The 24,866-nt window shown below is 40.6% G+C and overlaps 3 long non-coding RNA genes across 3 annotated transcripts; all 3 read right to left on the bottom strand.

Annotated features, from left to right (window-relative positions):
* Positions 1 to 13,765: 13,765 nt before the first annotated feature.
* On the bottom strand, positions 13,766 to 14,417 carry LOC311293878. Its single transcript, XR_014627968.1, has 3 exons — positions 14,296 to 14,417; positions 14,104 to 14,206; positions 13,766 to 14,003 (listed from the first exon to the last, which is right to left on the bottom strand). It is a non-coding gene; the product is annotated as an uncharacterized lncRNA (long non-coding RNA).
* A 2,146-nt stretch (positions 14,418 to 16,563) lies between these two features.
* On the bottom strand, positions 16,564 to 17,061 carry LOC311293882. The gene is made up of 3 exons (XR_014627969.1): positions 16,965 to 17,061; positions 16,778 to 16,881; positions 16,564 to 16,669 (listed from the first exon to the last, which is right to left on the bottom strand). It is a non-coding gene; the product is annotated as an uncharacterized lncRNA (long non-coding RNA).
* Positions 17,062 to 17,209: 148 nt separating this feature from the next.
* Positions 17,210 to 18,506, bottom strand: LOC311293871. Its single transcript, XR_014627966.1, has 3 exons — positions 17,675 to 18,506; positions 17,373 to 17,436; positions 17,210 to 17,287 (listed from the first exon to the last, which is right to left on the bottom strand). It is a non-coding gene; the product is annotated as an uncharacterized lncRNA (long non-coding RNA).
* Between the last annotated feature and the right edge of the window lie 6,360 nt (positions 18,507 to 24,866).

Below are 24,866 nucleotides of genomic sequence, written 5' to 3'. Positions count from 1 at the left end.
ACAATGAGCATTCCAGGGACAGGCGAGGGTAAACAAACAAAGACCGTAATCCAGTGGACAAGGCAAGAGGATAAACCAGCTAACCAGGCTAAAGTCCAGGTATCAGGCAAACAATATCCAAACAGGGCAAGACGAAAGAGGTAATCCAAGGCAAAGCAAGAGTCCAGAGAAGGCAGAACACGGGAAACCAGACGAGGATCAAAACACAGCGCAAACGAGTAAGAACACTAGAATAGGCTCTATAAAGATACTATCAGCTAGACAGACGTATAAGCTAACAATACTTAGCAATCAGTGAGCTTGTGCATCAGTGTTTTATAGTCCCTGTGATTGACTACAGGTGTGGAAATAATTAAAGCCATGGAACATGGGAAATGTAGTCCAGGGTAACCTGTAACTTAGTGTGCAGTGAAAAAGTCTTAATGGTGAACAGGCGACTTCTGGTGGTGAATGGATGGAAACAGCAGGCGTAGACATATATGTGACGACATTTGTGTACAGAATACTTTCAGTATCATTATGCTGTCATACATTTTCACATTTAATAGCGAGTAAAAGTTAAACAAATCTAAACAAAATTAATTTGCATTTAAATTCAGTTAAAATACTTTTAATTTTAATCAGACACACTACACTGTAAAATGATCGACTTTTAGTTAGGTGAGTCAAGTTTTGTGAACTTACAGAGTCTAACAACACATGAGTTAGAACAGGGGTGTCAAACTCAATTCCTGGAGGGCCACAGCCCTGCAGAGTTTAGCTTCAACCCTAATTAAACACACCTGATCAGCTAATCAAGTCCTTCAAGCTTATTTGAAAACTGCAGGTGTGTGTGTGTTGAAGCAGGGTTGGAACAAAACTGTGTAGGGCTGTGGCCCTCCAGGAACTGAGTTTGACACCTGTGAGTTAGAACAACTTAAACTTGAACAGAAATGAAAAGGCTGAAATAGCATTTAACCATGCATGAAATTTATTAACTTTTTGTTTAATACACATGCGCCAGAAATAATGAGACTGCAAATAATCGAGTCGAGTTAGTATATCTTGATATATGCTTTCTTTATTTTAAAATTGTCACCGTAACGTGGCAGTTGTTATTGCGATTAAGAGTGCATAGCAGATAATCCCAAGTGTTGTTTTATTGACATGAAAAGAACTTTAACAAAACATCGAGTTAAAGAACTAAACTTGAACATGGTTTGGCTTGACTTGGCTGGTACGCAGGAAAGGAGAGCAGAGGCCGTTTTTAATGAATGGCTGTTGTCAACTGAGGACATTGGATGTTGACAATTGAGGACATCACAGCACAGCTCGTTCAATAGAGGACTTATTACAAAAAGAATATAAACTATTGTAGAAGGAAAATGAATCGGGGTAAACACAAACAACAAGAGAGCACACAGAACCGCCCGCCGAACAGATTTGGCCGCTTGGACTTCTTATCCCAAACCTACACGATCCACAGGTGCAGGCAATCAGTTCCTAACAAGACAAAGACACAAACAAGAACATTGTCGCCCCCTAGAGGACAGACAAATCATTACACAGAACAAATAAATCACAAATACATGCACATGTAACAGATGTCAATGGAGAAGAGGCTTCACTACACAAATATAGCGCTTTTGTGAGGAAACACCTCATCATTTAATGAATCCTGCTCACCTTCAACATGTTTTACACTAAACAATACTTTTATTGGAAACAATGTGTAGATTTTACTTTGATAAAAAGGTTATTTTATGAGGGAAGGCAAAGAAGGGAGTAATTTACGGCATTACCAAAGTATGCAGGGCCGGCGCTAGCCATTTGGGTGCCCTAAGCACAAATGCTTGGTGGTGTGCTCCAACTCCCCCAACTCCTATGAACCTCTTGAAAATGACCGCATAGAACAACAATGAAGAAACTTATCTAAAGCGGTCTAATTTGGCAAAATCACATCACGTTCAGTTGCAGGGTTTTTATAAAGTTCACCTTACCAAGAGGCAGATAGACATTGTATTGAAGCGAAGAAATTACAATAGGGAACGTTCTGCACTATCATAGCCTATGCACACATCTGTAACGTAATACACCTACCTAGGGGAAAATTAGCTTTATTTGTCATTCAAATATGACGATGAGGACCCCAACGATTGGCCTTCCTTTCCTTCTCAAACAAACTAACTGCATCTTTAACAGCCCAAGTTTCAAAATTTCCCGGGGAAGAATCCCCCGGACCCCTGTTAAAATAAAAGACTTAACGCCCCGGATCTTTTGCACTTCTACTAGCGATGCCCCTGGACATGCATACACGCAAGGGCTACAAAACTAACATTTTTATTTAAAACATTGTCTTACCTGCAAGCGACGCGCAAGCATCATCCCGCTGTCTCTTCTTTTTTCTTTTTTCCGCCCCCGACTCTTGGTGCCTTTTCGAGGGCATGTCTGAGGTCGGTGTCTGCCAAATTTGACATTGAGGCATAATCGAACAGACCACTGGGAGGTGGGGAAGGGGGGGAACCAGAGGGAGACTGGAGAGAGGATCGCACAGGAGATTCACCTTTTTCTCGACTAATTTGGTCTAGGCCTATATATTACTTTTGTATTGCTTTTGTATATTAACATGCTTTAGACATATTTTATTTGTTATTTATACTAGTAGCCTATTGTGATGATTTTTCACAACCCAGATTTTTTGGTGCCCCCCCAAGCACTTGGTGCCCTACACGCTGTGCGTGATGTGCGTGTGCGGAGCGCCGGCCCTGAAAGTATGTAATAGTAAAATTGAGTCATATTGTATTTTGTATAAAGTAAGTTACAAATAACGATGTTTTCTTCCTGTGGCTGTCAGGTTTTATGATGAGATTTGAAGTGTAATGACTATTACAATATATGCATATATATGATGCTGATATTATGCATTTTAATGAATAAAGACAAAATTAATTAATAATTTAATTATAAATATTGTGTTGTTTAATTAAAATAAAATATCAAGTGTTGTGTCAACTTCTGTGGCTGATCCTAAATACAGTCTGGCGCTTATTCTGACTCACACAGCAAGTATGTTTTCATATTTTAAGAATTTGCTACTGACTATTCAAATGTGAGTTTTGAGCAGTAGCGCTTGCTTGTTGTTTCTACGATCACAAATGCAGACATTGTTTAATGTTTAATCAGTAATCATGTCCCCAATTAAATAAAACATTACCAATCTGATAAGTTCTGGTCCAGTCGCGCTGGCAAAGTTGATCGATCAGTTTTATCCGGATCAGATTCGTGCTCGAATTGATAAAGTAGTACCGAGATTATAACCTGTCATTATTGCTTTGAGAGCGGATGTTCCAAATATGGTAACGGGCGTGACATTTGACGGAGCGTAAGGTTTTTGGGCCAATCACAATGCACTGGATCGCTGGCCAATCAGAGCACGCCGTGCTTTTCAGAACGATGAGCTTTGTAAAAATCTACGCGTTTCAGAAAGGCGGGGCATAGAGGAGCAACAGTAATGTATGATATGTGTAAAATACGGACTTTTTTAAACCCAAAACTGCGTAGACACCTTGCATTAAATACACTGTTCGTTTTAGAACCATCATGTGACTCCTTTAAATCATTTTCGTGGGTGTGTCTTTTTTTTCTTACACCTTTAACCCTTTCTTTAAAAGAAAATATCTCCCTAATATATCACTGTTTTTCTGCAGAGCTACTTTATAGATGAAATTAACTAATTTAATAATTAATTGATGATCTTTACACTGGAACTGAATTAAAACTGAACTGACTTCAGCTGAAAAATGATACTATTTTCTTCTAGATCTGCTGTACAGATAAAACAAACGCCGTCGCATTATTTTCCTGTTATCTCCGTAAAGCTGCTTTGAAATGATCTGTATTGTATAACAAATAAAGGTGACTTAACTAGAAACAGATTTTACTCATTTACAATATAATTATTTTTGTTGTTGAAAGTATTTATGGTCTTCTGCTGTTTTTTTATTTATTCATATGTATGTCTCATTTTTACAGGAACTGTAAAACTGCTTGACCTTGTACATGCACTTCCAGTCAGACTGGACAGACAGAAGCAGCGTTTTTACCTTTCTAAGGGGACTGACTCCACCCAAGTACTTTTTAATACTTGCAAAAAAGAAACATAGCCATAATGAGCCTCGACATACAGGTATGCCATTTCCGTATAAACTCTCTCATTATTTTTGTTAAATAAAATGTAAATGTGAGATACATTGAGTTTAACTATTATTCTTTGTCATAAAACCACATCAGAAATAAATCTGTGTTCTGTTTTACTTACACACTGTTTCACTTGTCATAAGTGTGGTTGTCTTATCAGTGTTGCGCGATATGCCTTTGGAGAGTGCGTGAGTTACGTCAGCCTCAGATCGAAAAGCTGTGACTTACTGGAAACTGCTGTTTCTGTAGAAAGTCATCTGATTTTACCTGTCATGTGACTCTAAAGAAACCAGCATCCACTTCTTGTAAGAATTCCAGTTTCAAAGGGTCATGATGTAGTCATTTTCAGTTTTCACGTATGACCCTGCATACCTCCAGCCTGAAATCCTGTTATCAGAAGAATCTTTAAAGACATTTGACTGTTTCACTTGTCATGAGTGTGGTTGTCTTATCAGTGTTGCGCGATATGCCTTTGGAGAGTGCCTGAGTTACAGATCGCAAATGGACGCTGGCGAGGCAAGACGCACTTGTTTTCTTCTCACTCTTCCCAGTTAATATTGTGTATAACGTGGAAAGAGGTTGGCGCAACGGATAATATTCTGATCAAATTGTCCCATATGTTTCTACAATAAATGTAGTCGTTTTTAAGACATCCTGTCTGCTGTGTGGAATTCCTTATGTACAGAACTGGATCTGCTACACTTATAATAGTGAAAGTCAAATGTCTTGATTCTTCTGATAACAGATTTAGACAACCAGATATCAAAATTCAGCACATGAATCTCAACAATGGTTGTCATGCAGGAGTTCAACATGTTTTATGCACTATAAGATTTTAATCCCTCAAAATAACTGATTACCAAAACATTGCCAGATCTCATGCTGTTGAATCACAGAAATACTAGAATCAATAAATATAAAATTCATTGAACACTGTTGAAGATGTTATTATTTAGAAAATAAGTAATTATTTGTACACTATTATTTCCTTTCTGTGTGTGTGTCTTTGGGTTTGACTTTGGAAGCCTAAACGGCCGGAATGTTGATGCAACAGATAATTCTATTTCAGTAAAGTCACATGGTGCAAAAATTTGGGTCAAAAAAAAAAAAAAAAAAATCTCAAAATATCTATAGAATATTACCATTTTTGGAAGGGATGTAGGTATATATGTGAGAAGCTGGCCACTGAGCTGGAGGGCCTTTCTGCAGGAGGCGTTCGGCTTTGTTTGTGAAATAAAGTCTAATATTTCTGTTACCAAAGATCTCTGAGAAGTGATTTCCCAAAAAGATTGAAACCACAACAACTCGCATATAATAAAATATTATACACTGGATGAGATCAGTGGATCAGACGAGTCCATAATGAACATATTGTCACAACACCTGATCAACTTCCTGATCAATCTATCAATCAGCATCTAAACCTCTGTGAATTCTCAACAAGAACCTTTGTACATGAAAAGAAATAATGTCAAACTGGTATGTAAACTGGTTTTACACTTGTGTCATCATTTTTAAATACTTCAGTTTTTACAAACGTATCCACTTTGGAGAAAGTTTTCAGAAAACATTATTTTTCATTAATAAAAACTCAGTGTGTAAACTCAAGTATGTCTCAGTGTGGACAAAAGGCCAAAACGGAGAGAAAAATATATGTTTTCAAACAAAAACATATTAGTGTAAGACTGAAAATACTGGTTGAGGCCCTGGTCTGAGACAAAGGGCTAATTACCATTTGACCAGGGACGTGCGGTCAGGGTAGGCAGGGTAGGCAGTGCCTCACCAAAGGAAATGTTGACATTACATTTATTAATTCCAAGAACTTTATTAATTCACCACATTATTAATTGCATTTATTTTATTCCAAATATTAATTTTTGTAACAAAAATTTTCAGGCATACACATATAATATACTCATTTTGCCATTGTTTGCTCCTAAAACCATTGTTTCATGCAGGAAATGCAAGGCCATGGCCATTGAGGCAGAGGTTAGCAGTGCCTCTTTGGTCCATAGAACGTAGTTTACGTAGGTTTGCGCATGCGCAGTCAGTTCTCATGCTGTCTTGAATTATCAACATTGAGGCAGAGACCGAGCTTGCTTCATGTCACGTGATCCACTCGCTCTCACTCAATCCGCGCTTCCCGATCTAGCGGCGCCTAGCGTTGGCTGTCAACAGGCCCGGGGTGGGTAATCGGTAGAATTCCCGGTGGGCCGCTTCACTTTTGGGCCGGTCGAGGATTTTCTTTTTTCACATTTGTCACGTTAGTTACATTAGGCTACACACGATCGGACGTTCCGCATTCTGACACCGCAGCGCGCAGCCTCTGCATGGGTTGTACCATGTGAGGGAGTTCTCCCCTCCCCTCCTATAGAGTTGGTTGGGTCCATAGCCCGTCTTTTCCAAAACGTTTTCTCAGGAGTAGGCTACCGCGGCACCGCCGGCGCCTACCGATAGCTGGGCCGGCCCTACCATAACGCGTCAGGGAGGATGGATGGGAGGAAGAGGCCAGGAGGTATGGAAGCTTGTTTCCGCCACAGAATAAAACATTTTAAAAGATAATTGCGACTTTTTATCTCACAATTGCGAGTTTACATCTCGCAATTCTATCATTATTTCTCAGAATTGCGTGAAATAAACTCGCAATTGCATGTTATAAAGTCAGAATTGCAAGATATAAAGTCAGAATTGTGTGAAATAAAGTCGCAATTGCTTCTTATAAAGTCTAAGTGAATTATTATTTAACCTTTACATTATTTGTTGAACCATGGCATTAATACTTGTAAACTACAATAGTGACTAGGCTGCTTGTCGGTTCGCTGACACCACGCCGCCTCCCTCTCTTAACGTTACTGTGTCCCGCACAAAACATTTGTTTGTTGTATAAGTCATAAGATAGATGTGTCCATTAATTTGATTATTAGATTTGATTGTGCATTAGCCTCACATATGACTGACTTTGCTGTATGCAGGCAGCGATGTGATGATGCCTGATATGAACTTGGGTTGCTACATTAACTGAATGAATATATAAACATATATGCCACATTGATAGGTCACAGCCTACCCATGACAAGATTTCACCGCACGTTACTGCATTTGACCTCCCCCATACGACCTCACTTCCGCAAACTACCAAGAACTCACACAAGAATATGGTTTAATGTGAATGTTTATCATTGACTGTTATGTTTTTGGTGTCATTTAAAATGTCTCAAAGTGAGTGGTACAGATATCTCATATCCAGATAGATAAAATAAAAGGTAATAAGGTTTTAAGAGTTTATGGATAACTGACTTACAAAGGAAGGTGGTCTCTCAAGCAAATGGTCACCCACCCCCACGAAGGTGCGACCACTGCATGCAAATATCTTTTGTTAGTACATGTTTCCTTGTGAAAGGTTTGTGTATATAAGGAGATGCAGCAGAGTGTTCGGGGCCTTTTCTGTACTTCAGATCGGTCCATTAGGCTGGGAGATATAGATCTCTCAGCATAACGTTTTCATCTTCTCTCTATTCCAGAGCATTTGATGTTTTGTATCTATTATCTTTGAATTGATTATGAAATTGGCATGATACATTTACCTGACTCAATAAATTGTTACATTTGATTATTCTAACTGACTTTGATATTATTTTCATTGAAGAGTTAAACGGAATAGTCAAACATTCCCTCACTTTTAGTGAGGCACAGATATTATTAAAACCTTTCATTTATGGAGTCAGATGAATTAACGAGAGAATACATAACTAAATGTATTGTAAATTTAACCAACCAATACTTTGCATGAGTGAGGACAAGAACACGTGATAACCTTCCCTGTGTATTGGCGGACCGGCAGATTGGGCCAATTTCACGGGCCTTACATTAGTGTGGACAAAGCCTTAGTCAGTGTTCTTTTATCACAGTGTCCTAATTACGTGTACACAGGTGAATTTTAAACAGATTTACATCCTCAATCATTAAGCAGATGTTGCTATTTATGACAAATCTTTAAAAAATATATTGCACCAAAAAAAAGCACAGTCCATACCAAATCTATATTCAGTCATTTCAGAGCAGTGAATACAAAAACACATGAACAGAGTTAGCAAGAAAAAACATTGACTGCTGTATATTTGATTCATACCAGGTCCCAGAAAACGTAGTAACTTCATTACTTTGAACTTCATTACAACACCTTGATCACACATGTAAAAGTGTATGTGTGTATGTATGAATTCAGTGATACATGTATGAATTAAATTATAAAGACTAATGAATTGGAAAGGGTGTTGTAAATGATCTCTCCAAGCAATATTTTCAATGGCTTTCCAAAATGGGTTGGGACGAAATCAACTTTAGCAAAAAGTGGTGGGAACACGTTCCACACACATCCTCTAAAGAAGACTATAGAAGCTCAAAATAAGCTTTTTTTCTGAAACAATAAGAGTCGGAGATGAATACCGCAGTGGGGTGGGGCAGATAACTCTTTATAAATGCAGTGGTACTTGCTTTACATTCCATTACAAAGCTGACAGTCGAAGAAACGGCAGTCAGATCACAGAAGTATGAAGTTTAACACAGCTTTGAGTGTTGCCGGTATCATACTTCTCTACATAGCAGGTAAGATCTTACAAAAAAAGTCATTAACATGACAAAATTACATGTAAATTTTATGATTTTTCTATTGTCTAAAAACTAACAAGCAATTTAATTCCTGATAACCTTTGTAAACACACTTGACAATTTATGTTTCCCATGATTGAAAAAAACATTTGGATCTGAAGAGTTATGGTTAAATGCTTGAAATTAGTTCTGTAGATAAACATACATTTCTTTACAAATGCATAATTTATGTATTTTAATGGATGGGTTTAATTCATGTAAATTCCTGGATGCCGAGAATCAGGATGCAGTTGGGTGACTGTGAAGAAGCTAAAAGATAGTTTTGATTTGTTTAATATTTTGGTCACTACATAAATCCCATTGTGTCATTTATACATTTGATGACTTTAACCCTTGTGGTGTTCATATTTTTGTTATTCAGCCAGTGTTCGTGGGTCTGGTGGACCCGCTGCATTTTTGGGTTTTTAATTCAACACAATCAAACAATTTTATGCTAAAAAACTCAACAGATGTTTGCTTCATCCCAATTACAAGCAATATAAACAGCATATACTGTATGGTTAATATTTTCCCTTTACCTTTGTTAATCACATTTAAGAATTGCAAACTTGTGCGGGAACATCAGGGGTAGAAACACAAAACTCACTCTTGCACTCACATTCTCTCACACTTAGACACAATCTCTCTCTCACACACACACACGCACACACACACGCACACACACACACACACACACACACACTCGGATATGTGGTTTACGGGGACTCTCCATAGGCGTAATGGTTTTTCTAATGTACAAACTGTATAATCTATAATCTATCCCCTAAACTTACCAATCACAGAAAACTTTTGTGTACAGTGTGTGGTCATTGAAAATGTGTTCTGATATATATTCTTCACAGAAAATAAGCCAAGGCCAATGAGTCTGAGTTTAAAAAAAAAAAAAAAAAACAATCGTATCATTATTCTTTTGATAAAAAAAAATTAAAACAGGTCCCACAGACCAGAACATCATACAAGAGTTAAATATTCTAAAATGTGGAAAATAATGATAATAATAAAGAATGAATAGTTTCCAAACTTTTATGAAGTAAAATACTCGTAATAATCTCTAAAATACTGTACGTGCATTGTAATTCTTGTAATATGTTGTAAAATACTTGAGCAAACTACTCACACATTGTTTGAAAAATGCACACAAAGACAGGTGCACAATTATTTAATATTCATTAACTCTAAATAATTACAGATTGTATAAGTTGTCTAACTATAGCTAGACTTTGGGATTTGAAAAAACTAAAATCACTGACTTACCCCTGTAAATGTTTAAAATACCGTACGAGCCCATGAGAAACAAACTTCAGAAACTTCAGAATTATATTCGTATAGATCTGCAACAGTGATAAGGTAAAGCTAAGAGTGGTCCAGACCAACCTTTCGAGCGTATGACTGTAGCCTATGCTTTCACTGGCCTTTAAAAGCGCTCTTTAATTAAATAAACAATATAATATATATAATAATATAATTAAAAATCTTACAACAATCAGTGTGATGAATTTTATTCTTTGCATGAAAACACATGAATAAGCCTAATTGAACAGTGTCTGGGTGTATTAAAACAGAATTATATTCGTGTAGACCTGCAACAGGGATAAGGTGAAGCTAAGAGTGGTCCAGACTAAACTTCCGAACGCATGACTTACAGAAGGTATACTTAACTAAGAACGTTTCGGGAAACACGTATTATCGATAAGGTACAGCTTAAGGTGTAACTTAAGAACGATGTAGCGTTAAGAAGGTTTCGGGAAACGCAGCCCAGTTTATCAGCTCTGCCCACATGATTGTCTACTTACTTTGTCTTTGTCTAAACACACAGGTTCCCTCGGCCAGTTAGATGGTAAGTTGTCATAATAAACATAAGAAATTTCCACACAGAATGTTTCTTCTATGTCTGTGAGGCATTTTAACAAGGAAATCTCATATCTTCCTCTTTCTCTACAGTATGTGGTCGAGCCCCCTTCAACAGCAGGATTGTTGGAGGGGAGAATGCGACGGCGGGGGCTTGGCCGTGGCAAGTCAGCATTCATGTCATCCGCTTTGGCCATAACTGTGGCGGGACTCTGATCACCAAAGACTGGGTTATATCTGCAGCTCACTGCTTCGAGAGGTATGAAGTTTAACACATACATTTGTAAATTGATAATATTAAAGCAGACTATCTCTATTTACAGGGTTATAGCATTTGAGATTGTGATGTACTTTGGCCGTCTGAAACAATCTGGCTCAAACCCTTATGAGAAATCCAGGACAGCGAAACGAATCATCAGCCATCCTAACTTTGTCTATTCAACTGCTGACAATGACATAGCACTGGTCCAGCTCTCCTCTTCTGTGACTTTCTCTGATTACATTAAGCCTGTCTGTCTGGCGGCGGCTGGTAGTGTATTTTCTGCAGGCACAGAGAGCTGGGTCACTGGATGGGGCAGGCTACAGTCTGAAGGTGAGTGAGCAAGCAAGGCAATTAACCGAATACAAACAATCCTGGTCTGTCATCATTGCTTTTTACTAATATTAGTTTTTGCTTATTCAACTTTATTACACTGTTAGACCTTACCAAGCTTTTTTACAGTAAAATACCGGCAACACTGTTGCCAGTAATTTAATGTTAATTGTATAGTTCTTTACTGTAATCTACAGTATGTTACTTGATTTAAAATGTTTGGTTTGAAGTTACCATGATGGAGATCCATGTTTGCTTTAGTTGGGATGCTGACCCTTGACTTTTCAACTTTAGTTTTTCTCTTGCTGCTTGAACTGTGTTTTTGCAAGCAACACTTGTGTGCACACACGGTTTGTGAATGCAGTTTGTTAGATTGAATATGATGACAAAATCACCATATAGCTTGTTCTTTCACTAATCTCATTCAGAGTTTAATCCTGTCAAGTCAAGTCATCACCATTTATATAGCGCTTTTAACAATGTAGATTGTTCAAAAGCGGCTTTACATTGATAATAAGAAATTAAAGTAACAGAGATTGTTTTGGCTTTACAGCAGTTCTAGAATAAAGTTATTGTCCAGTAGGGGTGTCGCAATATACTGGTGTTGACGATAATCGTGATATTCAAAGCATGAAATATCGACATCGTGTTAATTTAGAGTGTGACAATATACCGGTATTGGCGATAACCACAATGTTTAAAATGAAACACTCTGTCCACACCCGAAAAAAGTAAGCTCGCTACAGTATGGAGTTCTTCGGCTTCAAAGAAAACAGCACCTTAAAGGGGGTCGCACACCGGACGAGAAGCAAAGCACCACGACTTTAAATTTCGAACACATTATTCTCTATGAGTCCACACCGGCACCCAGACACAGAAATGACCACAACACAGAGCACCATTTACATTGTTTTATATTTGTGGCGGAGCTGAAACACTACAAAAACAAATTAAATCATTAAAACAAGGTTGTCTCCGCCCATTTCCGTTGCTAAGTGGGAAAAAAGGAAATGAGGTTATCACATAAAAGGAGGAGTTTATACTGAAGAAGGGGAGAGAGAAAGTGTTGGAAAAGACGTGAAGTTTGTTGTTACGAGGGCGATTTATCGAGGTGAGAACCGGAAAGCCTCAATCACAGTCGAACGCCAACTGAAAGTAACCACATGAACTGAACGAGCTGTTGGTAATTCCGTGGTGGAATAGTAAATGCAAAAGAAGGTGTGTTCCCTTACCTGGGAGGCGGTGACGCAATCGTCAGCGGGTAGAACGCTGTGCCTCTGCTGGAGCGGATGCGGGAGAGTAAACCGCTCTCCACAACAATGTCTTCAGCGCGGAGCGTGTAAAAGACCCTCAAGCGAGCTGTGTTAAGGACCGTCTGGATCCTGTGGCTGTTTCCAGTTACCATCCAACAGAGTTTCACCATTGCTAAAGGCTACGGCGTGGCTGTATTCGCGGCTGGTTTTCCCAAACACTCACACAAATTCCTCTGCACTTTCCACATCCGGGTTATCCGGTCCCCCACAAACTAAGTAGTGAGTAATATTTTTTATTTTTATTTATTTTTTTGGCCCGGTTTTGTTTTATTTTTTTGGAGTTTTTATTTTATTTTATTTTTTTTGCCACAAAACAAAATTGACATTTCTGATATATTTTTGTTGTGTTGAGAAAATCTGATTCTGTACCTGGACGAACGAACTGTTGAATCCGTGGTCTTTGTAAAGAAGATTTGACTGGGAATTTAAAGTGGTTGTATATTTTTTTTCCCTTTTTGTTCTTTTTTTGTGTGAAATGGTATGAAATACAGACATTTCTAAACTGATTTTGAACTGTCCTTGGTGATTTCTTTTTTTTGTTTCCGTGTATGTAACTGGTGGCATCTAAGCTAACTGGGTTATTATCCTGAAAATATTGGCAGGGTTACACCTGCCTGGCGCCCGAACTTACTAACTTTTATTTGAACAATCATTGGTTGATTATTTGAATTTATTATCGGGTTACCACCGTTACAGAAGTGGCGCCCGAACAGGGACTTGAAACTTGAAAACCTGGAACCTAATCTGAAAACTTGAATATATTATCTCTTTGAACTGTTTTGTTTTGGATTTGCTCTTGTGATCATTGAACATTTTTTCCTGTGAACTGTTGCATTATCCAAGTGGACGTTTATCATTTTTCTGATCATTTGAACTTTGGTGAATTGAACTGTGGTCTATCCAGACGATTTTTGAGAACGTTTGGGTTTAATTGTGTGAAAAAAAAAAAAAACTTCTGTGAAGTAACCTCTCTGTAGTTTGTTATTTTGTTGTTGCCCCCTTTTGCCAAAAGAAATTGAGATTGGCCAAGTAGTGTTTTCATTACTTTATTTTTTTTTTACATTTCACCATTGACCATTGCCACTTCCACACATACACGTCACCCATGGCCCATACCCCTCAACCACAATCCACTTTCGTGGCCATTGACCCTCCAGACATTGCAACACCCAACTGGCCCCTGGTGCAACAAACTCCACAGCAACCCAGACAACTACCTCCTGTTCCCACTTTCTACTCCACCCCCACTCAGTTTCACCCTCCAAGAACCCATGTGCAATTTTCCACTCCACCACCAGGGGAAAGGGCTCCTCCTCCACCGACTGCTGACATGCCGTTGTGCACTTCCATGGAACTGACACCACCTTCTGGAACACAGCGTGACTTGCCTGCGGTTCTCCCAACACCTGGCAGAGGAATGTATCAATTATCAGAGCACGTACAAGGGAACTGGGATATCCTGTTTAATTGTCTCAAACAGCAGGACACAGCTTTGAAAGTACTCACCCAGGAACTTGCAACTACCACTTCACAGCATGATGCCAAGATTGAAACCTTGACTGCTAAGATTAAATCCAACCATCAGCAGCTTCAGACCACGATCACTGCTCTAAAACAACATGATGAAGAGGATACTGATCAGCTGACAAAAGCCATGAAGGTGATGGTGACAGGAGAACTGCAGAAAAGTGAGCGCACCATAGTCTCTGAAGTCCGATTTATGGTCGAACAATTGCAACTAGAGGTACAGAAAGACATCCATGAAGTGCAGCAAAGTACTCGAAAGGATTGTGGCCAACTTTTCCAGGAGATCAGTCAATGTACTGTCCAACTGAATACCGAATGTGACTCCTTGAAAGAGATGAAATCAGAAATAAGCAGTTACTTCAAATTCCCTGGGAAAACAGTAACTGACCTTTCATCAATGACACTAAAATCACCTCCTCGCTCCACTGCTGCAGAAGGTGAAACGTCAAAACCTCACCCATTCTCGTCTGTACATCCACCTTCTTCGCATCCAACATCTGTGGTAAAGAGTGATCATTTGAAACTAACCTTCCCCAGCTTTGGCAGATCATCAGATGATAGTGACCCTCTGTTATATTTAACCAGATGTCAAGACTTTCTGGCATTACACCCCTTAGAGGATACAGACATTCTGGCAACCTTTCGCACTGTCCTTTATGGAACAGCACGGGACTGGTGGGAAGTGGCTAGATCCTCTGTTCGAACATGGAATGAGTTTGAATCCGCATTTCTTGCAGCATTTCTTTCTGAAGATTATGAAGACGAGCTAGCTGAGCGTGTCCGCACCCGAATTCAAGGGGAAAAGGAGTCCATTAGAGATTTCGCTTTTACTTACAGAGCTCTATGCAAGCGTTGGAAACCTTCACTGACAGAGTTTGAGTTAGTTAAATTGATACTCAAAAACATTAAACCATACCTTGCCAGTCAACTTCGCAGCAGAGTAAGTTCAGTGGATGAACTGGTAAAACTTGGGCATCAACTAGAAAAAGACTATGTTCATCAGCTGCATTATGAAGGACGAACCATGACTTCACCTATACCACAAAAACCTACCTCTAACCGCCAAGGTGAAAGACCCACCGTCCAATGCTGGAGATGTAAAGGTCAGCATCCTCCTGGAAACTGTCCACAATACTCCACTTCACCTTTCACATCGCATCAAGGTCCTTTCCAACCTGCAGGAAACAAGCGAAATTCCCCAGCACAAAACACAGGAGGAACACCATCAAATAACGCCCTGTCTGTCGCACCTCCATCTCAACCATCCACTGTGACTGCCTCTTTTACTTCTAAATGTGAGTCTATACCTCAACAGTTGGTCATCCCAATTACTATTGGCAGATGGACAGGAAAGGCTATAGTCGACACCGGGGCAAGCTATACTCTTTTACACGAGAGCTTATGGACAGAGCTTGCATCCTCTGATCCACTCCGTACTTGGGCTCTTGGTCCTCTCTACCTGGCTAATGGTGAGACCGCTGTACCTATAGGATGGACAACCATTGAAATGACACTCCATGACCAAGTTTTTTCTCTACCTGTAGCCATCCTTTCCACCAAAGCTTTAGCATACTCTGTAGTCTTGGGATTGGATTTTATATTCACCAGTGGTCTTCAGATCAATGTCGCAGATGGAAAATATTCTTTCAAGTCAATTCCCAACAGCGAATATCCTTTCCAGCCTGGACGAGCTAGCATCCCCGCTAGAGGAAACCAGCATCTGAAACAGAAAGCACAACATAAAAATACAGGGAGAACTCTCACATTGTTCAGCTCTATTCCTCCACAGCAAATGCCAGGGGTGTCCCAGACACCAGAGAATCTGGATGAAAAAACTTTAATGAAAACCCTGGTAGACTCAGCACACTTACCACCTGAGGGAAAGTGCCAATTGTTTCACCTCTTAGAGAATAATCCTCAAGTCTGTACCCTCCAGCTCGGGAGAACAACAGTACTCCAGCATTGTCTTTATACTGTCCATCCTGTGCCCCTCAAACAGCGTCCATACAGATTAACACCAGAGAAACAAGATGTGGTACAAGAACAAGTTAAAGAAATGTTGAAGAATGGTATCATCGAACCATCACACTCTGCTTGGGCCTCACCTATTGTCCTGGTCCCAAAAAAGGACGGCAGCCAGAGATTCTGTGTGGACTATAGGAGAGTAAATGCTATCACTGAGAGAGATGCCTATCCTCTACCTAATATCACTGAGATCTTGGAATCCCTCTCCGGTGCAGGTATTTTCTCCAGCATCGACCTCAACAGTGGGTACTGGCAGGTGACCATGGAACCTGAGAGCAAGTCCAAGACTGCATTCATCGCCCCATCTGGGTTATACCAATTCAATGTCATGCCCTTTGGTCTGAAAAATGCTCCAGCAACATTTCAGCGATTAATGGAGACTGTCTTAGGGGAACTGCGAGGAAGAATATGTTTCGTGTATATTGATGATATTATAATTTACTCACCCTCTGCCACCCAACACTTCCATGATCTTCAGACTGTCTTCGACCGATTGCACACTGCTGGTTTAACCATAAACCTAAAAAAGAGTAAGTTCTGCCTTCATGAATTGACCTTTCTGGGACATGTGGTAAACACAAAAGGCATCACGGCTGACCCCAGCAAAGTAGAGGCCATACGTTCCTACCCTGTACCCAAGAACCTTAAAGAAGTTCAACGATTTCTCGGTTTGGCGGGATGGTACCATAGGTTTGTGCCCAATTTCTCTCGGATAGCTGAACCTATAAATGCCTTGAAGAAAAAGGGACGTAAATTCCAGTGGTCACCACAGTGTCAACAAGCCTTTGAGAAATTGAAGATATGTCTCACCTCACCTCCAATCCTGGGTCATCCTGACCTTCAGCTTCCTTTTGTTGTCTACACTGATGCCAGTGATTCAGGGCTCGGTGCAGTGTTGACACAAAGGAAAACACATGGCTTGGAAGAAGTCATCGCCTATGGGAGTCGGACGTTAACCAAAGCTGAGATTAATTATTCAGCTACAGAGAAAGAGTGTCTGGCAATAGTATGGGCCCTAGAAAAATGGCAATACTACTTGGAACCGAAACTCTTCACAGTAGTCACGGATCATTCAGCTCTACAGTGGGTCATGAATTCCACAAAAACCACGGGACGTCTAATTCGTTGGGCCCTCCGTCTGCAAAAATTTGACTTTGTGGTTGAGTATCGAAAGGGAAAACTCAATGAAGCTCCAGATGCATTGTCCCGGATGTATTCCGTACCTGGATGCCACTTATACTCCAATCAGAAGGAGGACTTTGGATTTCCACTTTCCACAGTAGACATCTGGGAAGAACAGCACAAAGATCTGGTAATTACCACCCTATTTCAGTCACTAGCAGACAACGATTCCTCTGTGCAAGATCAATATGAGGTAATTGAAGATAAGCTGTATCATCGAACTCATCTGACTAATGGGCAAGTACATTACAGACTCTATGTCCCGGCTACCCTTGTCCCAAAAATTCTACAGCATTACCATGCGCATCCCTTAAGTGGTCATTTGGGAATTAGCAAAACTTACCAAAGAGTGCGTCAGGTCGCTTTCTGGCCCTCCATGTGGACATCTGTAAAAAAATATGTAAAAAGATGCATGAAATGCCAGACCTTGAAAAATGAGAACCGAAAACCTGCTGGGAAAATTCAACAAACCACCACCAGTACCAGTCGTCCAAACGAGATGTTGGGAGTAGATATCATGGGACCACTGCCTCGCAGCTCCCACCAACATGAATATCTACTAGTGTTCGTGGATTACTATTCCCGATGGGTTGAACTGTTCCCCTTGCGAAAGGCCACTGCTCAGGCTGTTGCATCACACCTCAGAAAAGACATCCTTACGCGATGGGGGGTACCGGATTTCATCCTCTCTGACCGTGGTACACAGTTCACCTCAGCCGTCTTTCAGGACATCTGTGCCAAATGGAAAGTCACTCAGAAGATGACTACAGCATACCACCCACAGACAAACCTAACCGAACGAGTGAACAAAACATTAAAACAGATGATCTCAGCATATGTAGATGACAATCATAAAAAATGGGACCAACACCTACCTGAACTACGGTTTGCCATTAATTCAGCGGTACAAGAAACCATCGGTATGTCTCCAGCCGAGCTTCACCTTGGGAGAAAATTACAGGGACCAATGGACAAGCTGCTGCATGGGCAAAATCTTACCCCAACTGCTCCATCTTACGAGGTCACAGAACATCTGTCCGAGTTGCAAGCTAGAGCCAAAGAAAACTCCAAGAAAGCATCATTAAGACAGCTCCGTAGCTACAACAAGACCCGAAGAGATGTCTTCTACAAAGAAAAAGACCGTGTATGGGTGAGAAATTTCCCGCAATCAAGTGCACTTCACCATTTCTGTGCTAAACTTGCCAACAAATGGAAAGGTCCCTACAGAATAATAAAGCGGCTGGGACCTCTGAATTATCGTGTGGCATTAGAAGACACTGGTGAGGATGTGCGTACCGTTCATGTATGTAACTTGAAGCCATGTTTTCCTACCGCTGATGAGATAAACCGTCTGGGAAAATCGAAACTTTTGGAAATTTTCCACGAATCCACTGATGACGATGAAGAGTTTCTTGGTTTCTGACAATGCTACCCTTTAAACAACCTGGAGTTGTTTTTTTCCTAGGGGGGAGGAGTGTGGCGGAGCTGAAACACTACAAAAACAAATTAAATCATTAAAACAAGGTTGTCTCTGCCCATTTCCGTTGCTAAGTGGGAAAAAAGGAAATGAGGTTATCACATAAAAGGAGGAGTTTATACTGAAGAAGGGGAGAGAGAAAGTGTTGGAAAAGACGTGAAGTTTGTTGTTACGAGGGCGATTTATCGAGGTGAGAACCGGAAAGCCTCAATCACAGTCGAACGCCAACTGAAAGTAACCACATGAACTGAACGAGCTGTTGGTAATTCCGTGGTGGAATAGTAAATGCAAAAGAAGGTGTGTTCCCTTACCTGGGAGGCGGTGACGCAATCGTCAGCGGGTAGAACGCTGTGCCTCTGCTGGAGCGGATGCGGGAGAGTAAACCGCTCTCCACAACAATGTCTTCAGCGCGGAGCGTGTAAAAGACCCTCAAGCGAGCTGTGTTAAGGACCGTCTGGATCCTGTGGCTGTTTCCAGTTACCATCCAACAGAGTTTCACCATTGCTAAAGGCTACGGCGTGGCTGTATTCGCGGCTGGTTTTCCCAAACACTCACACAAATTCCTCTGCACTTTCCACATCCGGGTTATCCGGTCCCCCACAAACTAAGTAGTGAGTAATATTTTTTATTTTTATTTATTTTTTTGGCCCGGTTTTGTTTTATTTTTTTGGAGTTTTTATTTTATTTTATTTTTTTTGCCACAAAACAAACTTGACATTTCTGATATATTTTTGTTGTGTTGAGAAAATCTGATTCTGTACCTGGACGAACGAACTGTTGAATCCGTGGTCTTTGTAAAGAAGATTTGACTGGGAATTTAAAGTGGTTGTATATTTTTTTTCCCTTTTTGTTCTTTTTTTGTGTGAAATGGTATGAAATACAGACATTTCTAAACTGATTTTGAACTGTCCTTGGTGATTTCTTTTTTTTGTTTCCGTGTATGTAACTGGTGGCATCTAAGCTAACTGGGTTATTATCCTGAAAATATTGGCAGGGTTACACCTGCCTGGCGCCCGAACTTACTAACTTTTATTTGAACAATCATTGGTTGATTATTTGAATTTATTATCGGGTTACCACCGTTACATATTAAATTTACATTATATACATGTCACGGGTGACAAAATGCTGGAAAAAGCGGAACCTTTGTTTTCTTTCCATGTTCCCCGAGGGGAATTATTTTGGTGTAACGCCTCACTCCGGTTCCGGGGCTGCGTTCCAGTCCAAAATTGTCATGCCCTTCACTTGCTAACTTCCCTCCGTCTCGTTCACTCGGATGTACGTCATTGCAAGTGCCCACTACTGGCGGAAACTGCAATGGTCTGAACTGGAACGTCCTAAGCCCTTGATCACTTGTGGATCAGCTGTGGAGTTGATGTATTACTTACATTTTTTTCCCTTTAATAATTTGTTTAATGCAGCATCCAAATGTTTATAGGTGTGTTTGGGTTGTTTTAAATAAAAAAAAAATTATAATTAATATATCATAGAGTTGTCTGTGTGGTGGTGATTAGACGAGCTATGTAGTGACGTCACAATCGTACTGCATTGTGGGACATATAGGTGCCTGAAGTGTACATTTGAAGCAGACTCGCTCCCTCGGTCAAAATCGAGGGAACGAGGGTCTGTCCATATAAACTTCCCTCGTCCACTTCACGAAGTGGAACGCACTTCAAAATGGCGGCAGGGATTCCCCCAAGGGGAAGTGCTTAGGGAAGTTCGCAAGTGCGTGTCTAACAGTGGACTGGAACGCAGCACGGGTGTAGCTGAGATATTGTCCAAACTAATTACCGCTGATGCACGACAGGTGTGAGGGAGAGAGGAGCGGTGTTTGCACAGGCTTTCCGCTTTACAGGAGGAGGATAAAAGAGCCATTCGAAGTCGAGTTGAGGTGGAATTGAGGGCAATGAGAAGGCAGACGAGTTGGCAAAAGAAGCACTTAAAGCAGAACATGTAGAAGTACAGGTTCCACTCAGCAAATCAGAATTGAAAACAATAATTAAAGATGGTATTCATAAACTCTGGCAAGATAAATGGGATAAGGGGGAAAAAGGTAGGCATTTATATAGTATTCAACAGAATGTAACAGTTAAAATGATCAGTTCACTTCCACGACAGGAGGAAACCTGGTTCACCAGGCTAAGGTTAGGACATACAGGACTGAATAGCGGCTTACACACAATAGGGAAACATGAGACAGGAATGTGCCCATATTGTACGGAAACAGAAACCGTGAAGCATGTACTTCTGACATGTAGGCAGTACTCTGAAGAGACAGAAAAATTTAAGAGGGTAACAAATAACTCTGTTACTTTGAGCAACTTGTTGAGTCTACCTGGAACACAGTCTACAACCAAAGCAGTGATAGAGTTTTTAAAAGAAACACAACTAGCAAGAAGACTTTAGTTTTTTTTTTTTTAGTTTTTTTATGGAGGTTTGAGCTGAGGTTGAAGCTGGAGGAGCTGAACACGCAGCGCTAGCTGAAGCTTGGGCTCTGATCTCCTTTCTCCTTTTTTTTTTTTTTTTTTTTTTATGACTTCCCAATGTGATCACACCTCAATCCTGTAGATGGCGGTAATGCACAAAGATTGCAAGCTGCCAATAAAATTCACTGAAGAAGAAGAAGAAGAAGAGTTGAGGTGGAGGTTGGAACTGGTAAAAGTCAATCGGTGTTCAGTTGATCAGTTGTTTGGCTGGGTCTCTGTCGTTGTGTCTTGGGGTAGAAGATCTCCTGTTTGAGTACTTATATTGGACGCTGTAATCCTGGAAATTCGTGTAAGTGAAGAACTGCCATTGGAGTCTGTCGTTTAGAACTGCTTGTGGAATATTACTGGATTGAACTGCTGTTTGGATCTGCGCTGGAAGAGAGAAAGATAAGTGAATTAATTACATCATTGAATCAAATGTAAAGCTTGAAGAAAAGACTGTGAATGTGAAACTTACTATTGAAGAGGACATCTGTTTCAGATATACTGGAGAAGAACTGAGAGTTGAATATTCCCAATGAAATGCATGGATGAAGCGAGGCTTCTGATCAGCCCTACTGTGTGAGTGATTTGCAGTTGTTTTGCCTTACCTGATGCACGTCGAATTAATGCTGTGGATTTGTAGTGAACACGAGTGCTGTGTGCTATGCTGAGAAGAGTCTTCCAACGCCTGCTTTCATTCTTGTGAGATGATCTACTGGTCTCCATCTAAATCCCAGAACGATACAACTGAACTGGTTAAGTAATGCTTTGTATTGTCCTCTCTTCCACTGAATATTGTCGTGAAGTAATTCCTCATTGAAGGCTCCTGTTAATTCTCTTCCTTCCTCTGAAAGTACAAGTCTCGTGAAGAACCGTATGGCTGTGGAAAAGTCTGAATCGTTATACTTACTGACCGAGCTTTGAAGAGGTACAACATCGCTGGTAAAGCTGCCTATCGAGTCCCTCGCTAATGTCTGATGAAAGAAGCTGCTGTTAAGAGGAGAAAGCTTACCTGTTACCTACCGTCTGAGTCCTGCAGATGTACAGCAACGCTGTGAAGTGAGTTTTAAAGTCACAATTTCCCTCTCACGTCCTGATAAGAGAAGCTGCTGTTAAGAGAAGAAAGCTTACCTGTTACCTACTGTCTGAGTTCTGCAGATGTACAGCAACGCTGTGAAGTGAGTTTTAAAGTCACAATTTCCCTCTCACGACCTGATAAGAGAAGCTGCTGTTAAGAGAAGAAAAGCCCACTTGTTACCTACCGTCTGAGTCCTGCAGATGTGCAGCAACGCTGTGAAGTGAGTTTTAAAGTCACAATTTCCCTCTTACGTCCTGATAAGAGAAGCTGCTGTTAAGAGAAGAAACCTTACCTGTTACCTACCGTCTGAGTCCTGCAGATGTACAGCAACGCTGTGAAGTGAGTTTTAAAGTTACGATTTCCCTTGCATGTCCTGATAAGAGAATCTGCTGCTGAGCGAAGAAACATTGTCTGTTACTTACCGTCTGAATCCTGCAGATGTGCAGCAACGCTGTGGAGTAAGCCTTCCCAGCCACTATTACACCATTGGGTCTCGAAGACAGTGCATAATCGATCCAGCGGCTACTCCGGCCGAATAGAGTTGCTCATTCTTTCCTCAAGTTGATTATTATTCAATAAAGATTGTTACTTGTGAACTAAATTACTTGCCGCCTCTTTTGTCCGTCTGTCGCGTGCCTGTGGTGTTGGCTCCTCACGGTGGTGCCTGGAGTCAGGGGCGGCTGGTCATCCGAGTCCGCCCCGGCCTGCACCGGTGACATACATTTAATTTTACATTCATTTACAGAAATCAGCTGCTTGAATGAAAATTGCTGATGTTATCGGATTTTCAGGTGATATTCTCAATTCATTCAGTTAACGGATGCTCTGAGGTAAAGTGTTCAGATCGCAGACTCAGCAACTATTGTATATAATTGTACAGTACAATCATAACATAGTACAGACATTATCTTAATTTCATAATGTCCTTAAAACATAAGAATATGACTGGCAATAAACTGAGAAAGTGCGCGTCCGGTGTGCGATACCTCGAGTTGACGCGACGCGGCACTGCAGAATGTGTAGCCATCAACCTTTTTTCCAAACAATCCGTCGCAACAATCATTAGTTATTAACTTAGGGCCTGCTAATATGACACAGTTTTAACAGAAAGTTCTTTCTGCGCAAACTATATGGCGGTGCACATGCACATTACCAATTCAGTCTATAGGTATGCACGTTTGAATATACTGTATGTGTGCAAGCGTGTAGTCCTTCCCTACAAACCAACCCTCAACAAACTAAACCTTGGGATAAACAGAGAGACAAATATTAGCGTAGACGCCATTCTTCTTATGATGTAATGAGTACATCAGGATTTATGGGAATTGTTCCCGGTTCCGGCTGACCTAATCTATGCAGCCTAACATTGAATTATAGAAGTAAATAATGTGTTGTGTATGCTAGGCCAAAGAGATGTGTTTTTAGTCTAGCTTTGAACTGACAGAGTGTGTCTGCATCCCTTTTCTTATTTAGCACCAAAACTTTGGAACAGTCTTCCTAACATTGTACGGATCTACCGCCAGCAGTCGATTTTGATATTCTAGGTATTATCAACTGGCCGGAATTTTGAGATTGCAATAGACGTGACTATAATGCGTTAAGAGCTCGCTCAAGTACTGCGGAGCTAAACCGTTATCAGCAATATTTTAAAATGTATATGATGTTTAATAGGGAGCCAGTGCAGTGTTGACAGAACTGGGCTAATATCGTCATACTTTCTGGTTCTGGTAAGAACTCGAGCTGCTGCGTTTGAACTAGCTGTAATTTGTTTATTAAGCGTGCAGGACAACCACCCAGTAGAGCATTACAATAATCTAGCCTTGATGTCATGAACGCATGAACTAATTGTTCCGCATTTTTCAATGAGAGCATATGACATAATTTAGATACATTTTTAAGATGGAAAAAAGCAGTTTTACAGATACTAGACACGTGACTTTCAAATGAAAGATTGGTATCAAAGAGCACACCCAGGTTCCTAACCGACAACGAAGACTTAACAGAGCAGCCATCAAGTGTTAGGCAGTATTCCAGGTTATTACTGTGAGGAAATCAGAAAGGATACAATTGCAAGTAAAAGGCGTTTATTAAGGTGGTCAGAAACGCACAACACAGGTCGGGGAAAACAAACACTCAGATGATGATTGTGGCGCAGGGACCTTGATGGCATCCGGTGGTGGTGAAGTGATCAGCGTGCTTGGGAAACCAGGAACCAGTGGAACATCCAGACGAGGTGACGAATAACAACGAATCCACACGACGATAATCCACAGCAGGGAAACAGAGAGCCACACGGGAACAGGACACGACACCGGGAAAGCACAACGATCTGACAACATGAGATGGGAATTACTGCACATATAAAGGGAATGGGGATTGATCACAGCTGGCGACACTAATCAACACAATGAGTAACCAAACCCACACACAGACACACACACATCAGAAATGAGACAGCCGATTCATGAACCATGACAGTACCCCCTCCCCTAGGAACGCCTCCTGGCGTTCC

This window comes from Rutilus rutilus (genome assembly GCF_951802725.1).
Source record: "Rutilus rutilus genome assembly, chromosome: 1".
NCBI lineage: Eukaryota > Metazoa > Chordata > Actinopteri > Cypriniformes > Leuciscidae > Rutilus > Rutilus rutilus.
Note: the sequence above shows the minus strand (reverse complement) of the source record. Positions and strands in the feature narration are given on the sequence as shown.